The 14,600-nt window shown below is 37.8% G+C and overlaps 1 long non-coding RNA gene across 2 annotated transcripts; it reads right to left on the reverse strand.

Annotated features, from left to right (window-relative positions):
- Nucleotides 1-7,025: 7,025 nt before the first annotated feature.
- LOC141586830 (uncharacterized) lies at nucleotides 7,026-10,472 on the reverse strand. Of its 2 annotated transcripts, XR_012519631.1 has the most exons (6): nucleotides 10,182-10,472; nucleotides 9,797-9,994; nucleotides 9,584-9,685; nucleotides 9,155-9,234; nucleotides 8,420-8,512; nucleotides 7,026-7,248 (listed from the first exon to the last, which is right to left on the reverse strand). It is a non-coding gene; the product is annotated as an uncharacterized LOC141586830 (long non-coding RNA). The 2 variants fall into 2 exon arrangements; XR_012519630.1 differs by lacking the exon at nucleotides 9,155-9,234 and having other exon boundaries at nucleotides 10,182-10,463.
- Between the last annotated feature and the right edge of the window lie 4,128 nt (nucleotides 10,473-14,600).

A 14,600-nucleotide genomic window follows, 5' to 3' on the forward strand; every position in this document is an offset into this window, starting at 1 on the left:
ATTGACAAAGCACTTTAACCCACAATTCGATGAAGATAAAGCCTACAAACCGGTTAAAGGGGGAAACCTTATTGATATGCCCACTTTGATCCACAAGTTTCATTGACAATTCAGCCCAAGGATATGAGTGGGTGATTAAGGATGCCGATTCCATTATCTTGCCCGGGAAAATTTGTCGTCTCAACACTCACCATTACAACTACCTCCTCCCCGTCTCCAAGCATGCCAAGAGTATCATCAACCAACAACAACAATGTCCAAATGAAGAAGAATCCTCCCTAGTGGTACCTCCTTACCCATTTGCCTATAATGAGTTCACAACAAATGAGCTTAGTGTTGTGACGGGCAATGACTACATGGTGCAATTCTTGAAACTTATCCATAAGGAAGCTTACAATGATCGGGTGAACGCTTATTACACCCAATATCCACCACTTTACCACCTTGCTAGGCAAGGACTCCTTGATCCCACGAGTTCTTTGCCGAATTGGGTGGATAGGAAAGTGTTCTTTCCTCAAGCTTATAGAGATGAAGAAGGAGATGCTCAAGAGACTAGGGGGATTGAGGAGGTGATTGATGATGAATAAGGGGAAGGTAGTAGGTATAGCCATGATGATAATGAAAATCAAAGTTCAAGATCAAATGAAGAAGGAGAGGATGATGATGAGGATGCCTCCGGGTCCATGGAGGGCAATGATGATGATGAGATGAGTGAAAGTTGATGGTTGACGAAGCATGAAGGAGGACGACACAAGTATGGGGTTGATGGCTTATGCTAGCATTTCAACTTATTCCATTGTGAGTCTCCTACCCCTCGTTTTGCTATTTTTATCATGTTTACATAATTTCTTTGACTTGTATAATATTTAGTTTAGTGCATTTAGAGAGTCATTTTGGAGTCTTTGATGGCTAAGAGTTTTGAGTCCTAGCACCACCAAAGGACTCACAACTTGGTAACATTGAGGTGACTATCTTTTTGCTCCCACCTTAAAGAATCCAATATGACTACTTCCTTTCATGCATTGCATTTGCATGCTTGTGAATAAACTTCCCCCCTTTTTGCACTAGAAATAGTGTTTGGTTCGGTTTGGGGAAATTCATTCATAAGCAACCCGAGTTAATTAAATTTAGCTCTCCGAACAATAGAAAGCATGCATCATGTAGTTTAGTTTAGTTTACATCACTTGTATATATCTATCACGTGTAAATATTTCGCATGTAGTGTGCATTTAGTATAGAATCATGCATCATTTCATATCATTGCACTTGCATAATTCCCTATTCTTTTGTCCATTGAGGACAGTGTCCATTCTAAGTGTGGGGATGGGCAATTCTAACTCCTTTCTAACACTTTTTCAAAAATGATAAAAATTGAAAATTTTCAAAAAAATCCAAAAACATGTTCTTCCCTTTTGTAGTGTAGAATTGTATATATATTGAATATATTTGTTTGTTTGTTGTTCACTCTTATCACTTGGGACCGACTACGCCACATTCGAGGCATGAGGAATATGAAGACCGCATGGTATGATCTTTCCAAATCTCTTTTTTCCTCTTATATGTTAATGACAATGTGGCTTCTTTTTGTTTGATTCGATACAAATCAATGTGATTATAGGAGTTGCATTTAGATTATGTGGCATACTAGTAATAAAATCATTTGCATTAGGTTGTATATATATTAGTTGCATCATGGCATGTAGTCGCGTATTAGGAAAATGTTTTGTGAAAATGTCTAGTCGGGAAGCTTGGCAAGTGAATATAGGCCCTTGAAGATAGTTTTTCTCCTTGAGATTTTGTTTGCTAGAATACCCTCAAGACACCCAAGGGTGTTTCATACTAGTATCTTTTGATCCATGATTCGAGCGTCCCAGGAGCAGCCCGAGACTCAGACCGGGCGTTCCAAGAACAACCCGGGCGTCTCGAAGCTCAGACCGAGCGTCTCACACTCGAGCCGGGCGGTTCCTTATCCAGATTGAACGTCTAACATAGTGAGGTCGTGAGGCACCTTGGGGACTTAGGCGTTAATCCTCTTCTTAGGGACTTAATCGTAATTTAAGCTCTTAGTTACCCTAATACTTGTACTTAGTATAAATACCCCATTGTTTTAGGGGATTAATCACCAATTCCTAACCAAGTTAATTTACCATTTTCCTAATCAAGTTCTAGTAGGCTAATTACATTTTAATCCTTAATTCAATCTTAATCAAATCTCAATCTTTCCTTAATCATTCAAGTGTTCTTAGATTTAGTTGGGTAATTTGAAGACTATTTGGGTTTATTGAAGAATTGACAACTCTTCATCATTCATCAAGTGTTCTTCTATTATTCTTTACTTATTATTTGGATCATCCTTAAGTTGGTATAATCTCTTTTACTCTTTTGCTTAATTATTGATTATTGCTTTACGCATTCACCACGTCTGACCTTGTTAGTATGATTGACACCCTTATTAGCATGTTTACTGATGCGGTCGTTTCTACACCAAAAATAAATACCTAGATTACTGCTAACAGAAGTCAGCGGCAAGTAGGGTCGATCTCCACAGGGAGGCTAAGTTGCTATCTATCTGTCTAATTTGGTCTGTCGGATGTCACAGTGTGGGGGTTTTGAATTGATATTGCTAAACTAGAAACTAAGGCAAGGGAAAGGAATTAACAGTAAGAGAAAGAAGTATGCTAAGAGTCGGTCCACCGTGGCAGCTATCAGATCTATTATATCAGGAATATTAAGGCGATTAGACTATTGATAAGAAGAGCTATGGTCGTCACCTTTCGGTCCTTAAACCGCCCTAGAGTGTAAACAGCTTAACTTTCGCCCTCACTGCAATACCCTATTGTAACTAAGCAAGCCTTCCCTTCCAATCTTTCGATCTAGGTCGGGGTTAACTAGAATTATGGGTCTCCTGCATGCATACATTCGACCAGATAACAATTAAATTGCCTAATACAATTCCTATCGCAGGCCTAATCTATTTAATACAGTTAAAGCATGCTACCACGGCTTCCCTAATCCTAACATACTACGGGAAATTAGCTATGCATAATAAAAGGGAAAACAGGGAATGAAGGGGGAACAATAAATAACATTAAGAAATTAAGGAGAGAAAAGGAAAAGAGAAATTACTAAATCAATCCGGAAATTAAAGGAACAGTAGCAAGAGTAGCTGTTTAGAGAAAAGAGAAAAGTAACGTGATCCTTGGCTAATTGCTGGATGATTCTGGATGATTACAAATGACATCCCTAACTCCTATTTATAAGAAATTAGGAGTAGGATTAAACCTAATTAACGAATTAAAGCTTAAAAAGCCCAGCCCGTAGCAAAGTCCACTCGATCGAGTAGATAAATCACTCGATCGAGCAAACTCAGCCAGAAAACAGCTCGATCGACCATGTATAGTGCTCGATCGACTGATTACACATAAGGGACTGGTCGATCGACTAAGAAAACACTCGATCGACAGATTATTGACTCCTAAGCCACTCGATCGACTAGAAAAGCACTCGATCGAGTGGATCTTGACTTCAGCAGCTTAAAATCGCGTTAGTTTGACTTTGACTTGTCCTTTTAGCTCCCAAAACACCTTCACGCATCCCAAGACAGCAACATTTCCCGCTCCAAATCATCTCTTCCTCCAAATGCATGCAAAATGGACGGTAAATGGCTTGATTTCACTACTTTCCAGTCTATTCCTGCAAATAAGACAAAATACACCAAAGTAGCATATTCGGGGCATTTCGTAGCATAAACTACGATAAAAGCATAGAAATACGTGCGTAAAATAGGCTAAAAAGACTATATAAAATGCACGTATCAAATCTCCCCAAACCAAACCTTTACTCGTCCTCGAGTAAACTCAAAACTATACGCTAATGGAACGGAAAAATAACTCAGAGCTAGCTACAAATGCCCACTTAAGCCAATTTAATGCAAGCAAACTAACACTTATAGCAAAACAGTCAAATGCAAACGAGTTATAAGATGTTTATAGATAAAGCTGAACCGTCGACCTTGCAAGACCGTTAATGATGGACTCTCACGGGTCACTCTTTCTCTCATGAAGCAAAGGGTAAGCAAATGAATGCAAGAGAGAAGAAGAAAAATAGTCGCTCACCTAAACTACGACCCACATAAACATGCATGCAGCTAATATGATAGACAATTCTAGCTACCGTACATACATTCCAACAAAACGAGGTCCTGTCACAGCCGAGGGCTTACAAAAATATGGTAAAGTGAGGCAATGGGTAAGAAAAGGCAAAACATTTATGGGAATGTGGAGGTATAGGTGATCAAGCTAGTACCTAAACAGAACCATACGGGAACATCCATTTCTTAAGCAATTATGAACTAAATACAATGCCCTTCAATTGGCACAAAATCTCACCAAACCAAACTGAACATACTCCTCAAATGATATAAGATACAAACATAGGAGCAGAAACTGTCTCAAACAACATCTATTTTCTCGATTTTTTTTTTCTATTTTTTCATTTTTCTTCTTTCTCATTCCTTTCGGTTTCTTCTTTTTTTTTTTTTTTCGAATTCTTTTTTTTCAACTTCTTTTTCACGTCCTTTTTTTTCAACTCTTTTGTTTTCTATTTTCCTCCTTTTCTTCATAAATTACCAACTCCAAAACAATAGATATGAGCCAAACTTGATACAATGGACAGTATACCGCAAAAACAATCTAAACTAGCTTGACAAGGCGGCTAAATTTGGATGTAGCTAAAGGGTCAACTGGCAAATTTGGCTGATGTGGAGTTAAATGGGTAAAAATGAAAGAAAGGGAAAATGTAAGCACCTCCCTGCATGTGACACCAACCACTAACCTGAATGTATGACGGCAAAAAGCAATTGAATTTCATATATGTGCAAATTGATGATACATGTTATGCAAGGAGTAACTACTCACAATCCTACATGAAACTGGTCATAAATGACACCAGTTTATAAGGCTCTAAATCTTAGAAATTATAAGTAGGTTGCCAATATTTCAGGTCAAGTCTATATGTTCAGCTAAATTAAACATTAACTCGTAGATTATGCGATAAGACAATGCTAAAAGATAACAGTTCAATGCAAGGCTTAAGCAAAAAGACAGTTATAGAGCAATATCATCATGGAAATCTACCGTTCCGACTCAACCTATATGCTAAAATAAACGTGAATTTTTGAATTTTAACAATTTTTCAAATTTTTATTGAATTTTTATGAAATAAATAACAATGCAAACAGGAAATTAAACGTGATAACTGAAATGCAATAAAAACAGTATGCAGACACAAATATGGATGCATAACCTCCCCAAACCAAACCGTACAATGCCCCCATTGTACCAAAACATGGAAAGGAAATGCAAACTAAAGGAGGAAAAGAGTAAAAGCGGAAAAACTCACAAAATGCGCGAATAAGGGGACCTCCCCAAACCGACCATGAAATGGGAGGTTGCTAAGGCCCGGAAAACCGTCTCAGGAAGCTAATCCAAGTCAAAGGCACTCGATGGCAGTTGAACAGTAGTCGATCGAGTGAAATGGGCATTCAAAACTGTTCGATCGAAAAGACACTAGGTCGATCGAATGGTTCCTTACTTTGCAGGTGGTCGATCGAGTACCATTTCACTCGATCGAGTGGATTCATCAGCAAAGGTGCTCGATCGAGTAGTGTGACTACTCGATCGAGTGATCCTCGGTGTAATTCCTGCAAAACACAATTAAAACAGCCCGCAAACTAACAAAATCAAGCTTAACTGAGAAAGTTTTATGGTATAAGAACCATTTATTACAACTGAAAACAAAATAGAATCTCCGGGTTGCCTCCCGGGTAGCGCTAGCTTCAGTCAGGTCCCAGCTCGACCCTCTTTTCTTCGAGCCTCTATGATTAATCATGATCAAAACAGCTCAAAGCGCGCAGCAACCTGTCAAATAGCCGCGCATGTGCTACACAACAGCATAAGTAGCACCAAAGTGGAATAGCAAAATAGGAAATAAAAATGTTTAACTTTTTAAGTCGTACGAATTTCCTATGAGCGCTCCTAAATTTATCCACATAATAAAGGAGCGCGGGAGCAACTGTCAATATATAAGGTTCCCGATCCAGATTAACAGTTTTGAAATGATGAGGACGGTGAAAATTCTTTATTTTAATCGACCACATGAGAGAGGATATATCATTAAAAGAAATAGCGTGAGTCAAACGAGGCAATATGCTATTAAAACGAACAATAATAAAATTATTGTTTACTACCTCAGGTTGGTTGCTTTCAACCACGGAATCACTGACAAAAGAATGTGATACCTCATCCGTGCTAGGAGCAAACACCGTCTCAGCTGCTTCTTCATCAACCTCCTCAGCGGGATCCATCCCGTAAATCGCAGCTTCAAGTGTATCCGACTCGGCTGTGAATAGGGGAGGTTCACCGTAATCTTCATCATCGTCAAACTCGTCATCCAATATGAACCCAAGTGACGGAGTTAAGCTCCCAATGGCCAAATCAGTCGATCGAGCGAAGTACTCACTCGATCGACCACCTTCCTCCCGCATCTCACTCGATCGAGTAACAAAATCGCTCGATCGAGCACTTTCCTCCACTACAACAAACCCCTTGCATTTTTGACGCTTATAAAGCCAATTCTCGACGCAAAAAAGCGTCGATAATAATATTCTCGACGCTTCTTGAAAGCGTCAAAATTTTTGCCGTCAGTATTTTTTGACGCTTTTTAGCGTCACCAATTTTGACGCCTTTATGCGTCAAAAATAAAAAAACTACGCTTTTAAGTGTCACTCTATGGCATAATTATGACGCTAAAATTATATGTTCATGACGCTTTTAAGCATCATCTATAGAATTCTCTATAACGAATTATTGTATGCATCAATTTTGTTTCACATACATACTCACGGCGACATTTAATCAAAGCTCTTACATTATTTTCAACTGGGGTCGTCGTTAAATTGTAACAAAACATCATAATTAATAACCAAGAAAACTAGAAAATATTCATAATGTAATTAAATTAGTAGTTACTACTACAATTCAAGTTTTATATTATTCAACCATGCCAAAGTAGAAAGAGTACGTGTTGATTTAACTTAATCCAAAATACATAATAAAACTAAAGTTATCAAATGGTACTAGAACAAAAAATCTCTTGATAAAATAATTTGACGCGATAGTTGTAGCAGATAATATTCCGTCTCATTATTCCGGCGCGACTTGACCATCCGAAGAATCTGGAATCTGGAACCTACAAATTTCAAATAAGTGCGTCGATTTAGTACCAGGTAATAATAATTCATTTTGAGACATAGTAAACTAAATGACTTAGCTAAAGTTAAGTCAGTGACTCATTTCTCCTAAATATTAGTGTTGTAGTACACCGAAATATTGATGTCATTTGACAATAAACAAGCCATCAAGCCATGACCCCAAATTCATAGATACAAAAACAACATTTAACAGAGATATAGACCATATTACTAATATAATCAAAACTCCAAAAACAAGCATAAATTCTACCAAAACCACCAACTTTACTTGATGATTTCTTGCTCAAAGCCATGGACTATACAAACATTGCTTAATCTAAATCCCTAATTATTTCACCAACATATTACAACAAAATAAATTGCAAATTTGCAATTACTCAAATTAGAAGTAATAATAATGAAAAGTTCTTCCAACCCACTAAAATTAAGCAATTAATAGACAAAACCCAGGTAAATCCACCTCTAAATTAAACTGAAATTTAGACTAAGAGCTCAATAAATCAAAATAAACTGTAGAAAAAAATTAGGGTTTTAGTAGAAAAATTGAATTGATAGTCAACTAAAAAGAGAGAAACATTGATGAAGTAAAAGTGGAAAAGATCTGAAATTTGGATGTTGGATTTGGTTTTAGATATGGGATTAATGTGACGAAGATTAGCGTTGAAGGTTTGAATCGTAAAGATGAAGACTTTGTGAATAATGTTTTGGTATTTGTGACCTGATCTGACAGAATAGGTTAGCTTGGGTGGCTCATCTGAAACGAAACTCATCAGAACATAATAGAAGCTAAAATCTGATAGAGTAGCTTTACAAATGATCCCACATCAATCCAGCTCCATACATGAAAATAACAATAGATGACACAAGTAATAAACCCCCTATCAAATAAAACAGACAAGTAAAAAAATTAAGCATAGCTGTATTGGCCATGTATAGTATAATGTCCTACTGTAGAAAAACTATTTACCAACGTCCTAGATATGAATTGTAGGATTTGTCTTTCCAACCTAACATCAAGTAGAATATAAGTGAATAAAACGACTAATCATGAATATATGGACATTAAACAAGAATGACTAAATTGATCAAAAACAAAAAAAAAACAAAAAAAAAAACCAACGAAGAGAGAATTATTTGATTTATTGTCACCTGATATCCCAAAATTGATGAATCGGAAACTTTGAAACAAAACCAACAATTTCCGTTAGCAGCAATAGTACCAAAGTAGCCCTGTCATTCAAACTGGAAAAAAGGAAACAAATTATCACTGAACAAATTGTTAGACGAAAAAAATTATCACTAAATAAAATTAATAATAAATGCGAGACTGAATTAGGAGAAGGCATTGTATCCTTCTCGAGCGTGATAAAAAATTATCACTAAACGCAGCTCAAGCAAAAATCTAAAGCATTACTGTAGATTATATATTAGACCTGACAGCTTTTTTACTACTCAGCGTGGACATGGAATGGACACTGAACAAGTGACATTTCAAAAGGCATTTCGCCACCTTCCGATAATTCGAACTACAAATGAGGTTAATTTGCTCAAACTCTTGGGTTTAATACTATAAAAACAACAGTTATTTTGCATCTTATAACTTGCAGAAGATAGAAAAACCCCGCAACAAGAAAATGGATACAAGAAAATATTTTATGGTTCACGACCCCATATTTTTTAGTAACTAAACAATATTCAAGTACTGAAGCTGTAAAAAGTATACAGCAGTTCAAAGATATCTGCATCCATAGAACAATCAATTACTCTTAAAAATAAAGCTCTACGCCTTAGCATGTAAACAAATTTTGGACTGCAAGAATGAATTTAATTGGAGTTTCTTTCCAGGAATGTGAACCTCCCATGAGATCGAAGCAAACAACTCACATGGCTTTATGTCTTTGGCAGTAACCACCAAACAATCAATTATCAGAGACACTATAGTACTTGCAGTTTCACTGGTGCGCCTAAGCAAAGGCCTGAGTTAGTAAACTAGTAATGGAGATGTAACACAAATTTATCTAGTCTATTTTTGAAAACAAATGCATCATTAATTATTTAGTGTTGTCTTCATTGTCGAAGGTGCACAACATATATCATTAGCATTCTCAGTATACATTATTAACATGCATTATTATCAGCATACATTGGAAAAAATGCATCATTAGAATCATTAACATCATGCATTAGTGTCACAATTGTGCTATCAATTCGATCACATTGTCAAGCACCCGACTTGCTTCACGAGATCAGTAACAATAATACAGTAAAAGAAAAGCAAGAATTGGAAATCAAAGAATAAAAGAGAATACTTACAATCTGACGGAAAATCTGGTGAAGGACCGACAACCGCAAGTGCTCCTTCATCAGTCAACTTGTCGCCAATCTATTGCTCAGACGATGGCTACGACGGCACAGCTGCTGTCCCATATCAGGATAGAATGTTTGAGAAATAATGAAAAATTTGAAGATAATCGTTAAAATAGCATAAAATCAAAATCAATCGACAGAAAAAAATGAATTACTTACTTCAATGGTGCTCCGTCATCGTTCGTCTTATCGTCAATCCGGATTTGCCGCTGGTTTCATCCCATATAAGGATAGACTAATTAATTGGAGTTTTATCTAATGAATAACAATGGACGAATTCAAAAATCAACTCGAGAACGGCGGAGAGATAAACAGGAGCACCAGCACCTCTTCCGCCCTTTGAGATTGCGCCGATGTCTTTGCCAAGATGTTTGATTTTGAGAAGAAAGAGCACATATAATCAAGTTATAGATACGGAATCAATACAATAATGAAAAAAATCACAAAGACTCAAGATCTAGGGTTATAATTAGAAAACAAAGAAATCTAGGACAGTAATACATCAATTAAAAAATAAAAACAACAAATAATATTAAAAACAAACCTTGATCTTAATTTGTAAATTGGTGATTGAATAAATCTAAACTGAATCGATTGCTGCTAGTACTTGAACGATTAACGCAACAGATATTATAAAGGGTTTTGGTTTAATCGATTATCGCTAGTAATCGAGTATTGTTGAAGATTTTTTATTATTGTTGAAGATTTCTGCAGTCATTGGTAAGTTTAATGGAAAATTGAAAATGGGAGAAGAAGATGAATAGCGCACGGGTTTAGGCGGAATGTTCTAGGCGTGGTGTAAGTTTCGTAAATTTTCAATTTTATTAATAATTGCGCTCAAACTAAAATTTGGTACACGTGACAGCGGGAAGTGCATTATGTGGTCGACGCTCTATTAAAGCGTCAATAGTGAAGCGTCTTAAATACAAGGGATTTGTAGTAGTGCTCGTGAATGTCACTCGATCGAGAAGGTATATCACTCGATCGAGGACTGTCTTCTGGAAATTCACTCGATCGACCATTAAAAGTCACTCGATCGAGTGGTTCTTCTGCATAATTTGGTATCCTTGCATACGCCGGAAATACGTTAGAAATCTTCATCGAAATATAGAAATCATTTTCAAAGATCGGGCAACGCGGGTTCTTCATGGGAAAAACCGCTCTTGGTCAAGCACACCTCTTTTGGTTGCCGAGCAACCAACCCGGTGATAAGCAAGAGCAATTTTGATCGCAACTCAAAGAATCTCGGTGACTTGAGCACCCATATGTCTACCAAATTCGAACGAAGGATCTCGACTCCGCGATTTCTTTTTCTCTACATCACGGGGATCTTGTTGCGGTGGCCATTGAAGGGGTGGATGTGGCGGCACAACTACGGCCGCATTGTGCTCGGCGGACCACATCCCCAAGACTTCTTCCTTTCCCAACTAGCGGGTTTCTCGGCTTGGGCTTCAGGCGAGCAATTAGTCGGGAGACGGATGTCATCTTGGCAAGAGGGATCGAAGGTACTCAAGCCTTCCCTTCGATAATCTCCCTCGAGCTTTGTCTAATAAACCCGTAAGCCTATCAAAACAATGCTAAAGAAAAAGATAAGAACAGCCTCAAGGTACTTAGTCTTCCCTTGAGGCGAAAGGACAAACAAAATAAAACAGATAAAAAGCGTCGCCTCCCCGGCAACGGCGCCAAAATTTGATGCGGTCGTTTCTACACCAAAAATAAATACCTAGATTTCGCTAATGAAGTCGGCGGCAAGTAGGGTCGATCTCCACAGGGAGGCTAAGTTGCTATCTATCTGTCTAATTTGGTCTGTCGGATGTCACAGTGTGGGGGTTTTGAATTGATATTGCTAAACTAGAAACTAAGGCAAGGGAAAGGAATTAACAGTAAGAGAAAGAAGTATGCTAAGAGTCGGTCCACCGTGGCAGCTATCAGATCTATTATATCAGGAATATTAAGGCGATTAGACTATTGATAAGAAGAGCTATGGTCGTCACCTTTCGGTCCTTAAACCGCCCTAGAGTGTAAACAGCTTAACTTTCGCCCTCACTGCAATACCCTATTGTAACTAAGCAAGCCTTCCCTTCCAATCTTTCGATCTAGGTCGGGGTTAACTAGAATTATGGGTCTCCTGCATGCATACATTCGACCAGATAACAATTAAATTGCCTAATACAATTCCTATCGCAGGCCCTAATCTATTTAATACAGTTAAAGCATGCTACCACGGCTTCCCTAATCCTAACATACTACGGGAAATTAGCTATGCATAATAAAAGGGAAAACAGGGAATGAAGGGGGAACAATAAATAACATTAAGAAATTAAGGAGAGAAAAGGAAAAGAGAAATTACTAAATCAATCCGGAAATTAAAGGAACAGTAGCAAGAGTAGCTGTTTAGAGAAAAGAGAAAAGTAACGTGATCCTTGGCTAATTGCTGGATGATTCTGGATGATTACAAATGACATCCCTAACTCCTATTTATAAGAAATTAGGAGTAGGATTAAACCTAATTAACGAATTAAAGCTTAAAAAGCCCAGCCCGTAGCAAAGTCCACTCGATCGAGTAGATAAATCACTCGATCGAGCAAACTCAGCCAGAAAACAGCTCGATCGACCATGTATAGTGCTCGATCGACTGATTACACATAAGGGACTGGTCGATCGACTAAGAAAACACTCGATCGACAGATTATTGACTCCTAAGCCACTCGATCGACTAGAAAAGCACTCGATCGAGTGGATCTTGACTTCAGCAGCTTAAAATCGCGTTAGTTTGACTTTGACTTGTCCTTTTAGCTCCCAAAACACCTTCACGCATCCCAAGACAGCAACATTTCCCGCTCCAAATCATCTCTTCCTCCAAATGCATGCAAAATGGACGGTAAATGGCTTGATTTCACTACTTTCCAGTCTATTCCTGCAAATAAGACAAAATACACCAAAGTAGCATATTCGGGGCATTTCGTAGCATAAACTACGATAAAAGCATAGAAATACGTGCGTAAAATAGGCTAAAAAGACTATATAAAATGCACGTATCATTTACCATGATCATGAGTGGGTAGTCTTCTAGCTAGGGTTAACGGGGGATTAGGGGAGCTAAACATGGGGGTAGATCCATACTTAATCTAATATGTTTTCATAAGACTGCTTGCTTGTTGAAGTTTCAACTTATGCACATGTTATGCTTGATGAAATGCTTGATTGACAGCCTTGCATGAATCTCCTACCCATCCAACAAGACTTGTAAGATATAAACTAACTCAAGGCTTTGTAGACCATGCATATAGTTGAATAGGAAGAAACTAAGTCGACTTGTAGGTGTTGTACAGTCTTGACCGACTCGGCTCCGGGACCCAAATCTTCCTAGGAATTGTAAGATATAAACTAACTCGATTCCACTACAACAATAATTTGCTTGCATCTATGTAAACATGTTTGTATGATCTCCACCATGAATCCCTATAAACCTATGACACTCTATTGCCTTAATGAATTGTTTACAAACCCTATTTGCTTACTTGCTTTGTTTTGCTTTCATTTCTTTACATTTCATTGTTAAGTTGTTTAGATTGCAAACCTCAAACTCAACCCAATTCGTGACACTCTAAGACATAGCTCTCTACAACCGATAACTTGATTCAATACCCGTCCCTTAGTATCCTACCTTTACTTTCCACTCTACTAAGAGTAGTTAGTTGAGTTTATAAATATTGTGTTGATTGGTTAGCTTAGACGACAAAGTTTAGACCGAATCAAGTCATCATCGAGAATGGCTTCACGCCCTTGATTCGCCCATTGTGGTTCCCGTCACAAAGGGGGATGTGCACATTAATGGACATGGGTTGTTGCTCGTTGTGATGAGCGGGGCTTAAGTGGGCAGGCCTGCGGTCCCCCCCCCCACTGGCGGTGAGGATTACCTGTTGCAATGGGTAATCTGGCAGGGCTACACATTTAAGTGTGTAGCCGGATATTGGAAATGATTGGAGTTGGAGAATGGTTGCACAGTTGTTTGCCTTGGTTGTTCCTTTGCGATTAGCTTATTTTGATTATTCAGTGAACTCATCCCGTTTTGTTTTATAAAACTGTGGTGATCCATTCGGGGATGGTGAGCAGATTGTGACAGGTGATGATTACATTTAGCTGTGGAGACGAGGATGAGATTTCATCACTTTGAGTCTAGCTTCCCCTGTCACGAGTTTAGATACTTTGTTTTGATGTATTAAGATTTATATTGTTTTACTTTGGCTTTCAGTTAAGACGATTATTCACTAAACTTTATACTTTAATAATTGTTCTTGAATGGTTACTTTTGATATACTTACCTCGGACAACCGAGATGGTAGCATCTTCATATGCTAGGGTGGTCCTTGGTAAGGCACCTTGGTATATGAGGGTGTAACAGCGATAGCCTATCAAAGGGATTGAAAGTACTAGTCGATCATATAAAAAAAGTGCACTTTCTTTTCTGGTTATCTATGCAAAAGAACTCCACAGTGAAACGTGGTTGCTTGAGAGTAGTCTTGGGATGGGTGACCTCCTGGAAAGGTTTTCAGGATGTGCATGAGTGAGGAAAAAATGCGTTAAAAAGGACCCGTGATAATCTGTGAACCATTTACGCATCCTGACGAGTTATCATGAGTGACCGCTCCCGACCCAGGGTTTAGACCGAGGTGTTACATATATCCCTAGTTCGACTCGCATTAAAAGAAAATTATTTCTTGTTTTAGTTTACTTGAGATAGAAATGTGTGGAAGGAACTGAGTTAGACTGAATTGGTATCAGTGCATCACATTATATAGTAAGATGAAGTGTTCTCAAATATCATTGTTGGCAATTTGCAAAGAAAATTACTATTGCAAAATAAATAAATTGATGAACTAAATTTGAATCAAATTTTATAAAAGACACGGTTTATATTGGTACTAATTTGAAATCACAAAATCTCATTATAGACGGCACA

Source organism: Silene latifolia, chromosome 6, assembly GCF_048544455.1.
Source record: "Silene latifolia isolate original U9 population chromosome 6, ASM4854445v1, whole genome shotgun sequence".
Lineage (NCBI taxonomy): Eukaryota > Viridiplantae > Streptophyta > Magnoliopsida > Caryophyllales > Caryophyllaceae > Silene > Silene latifolia.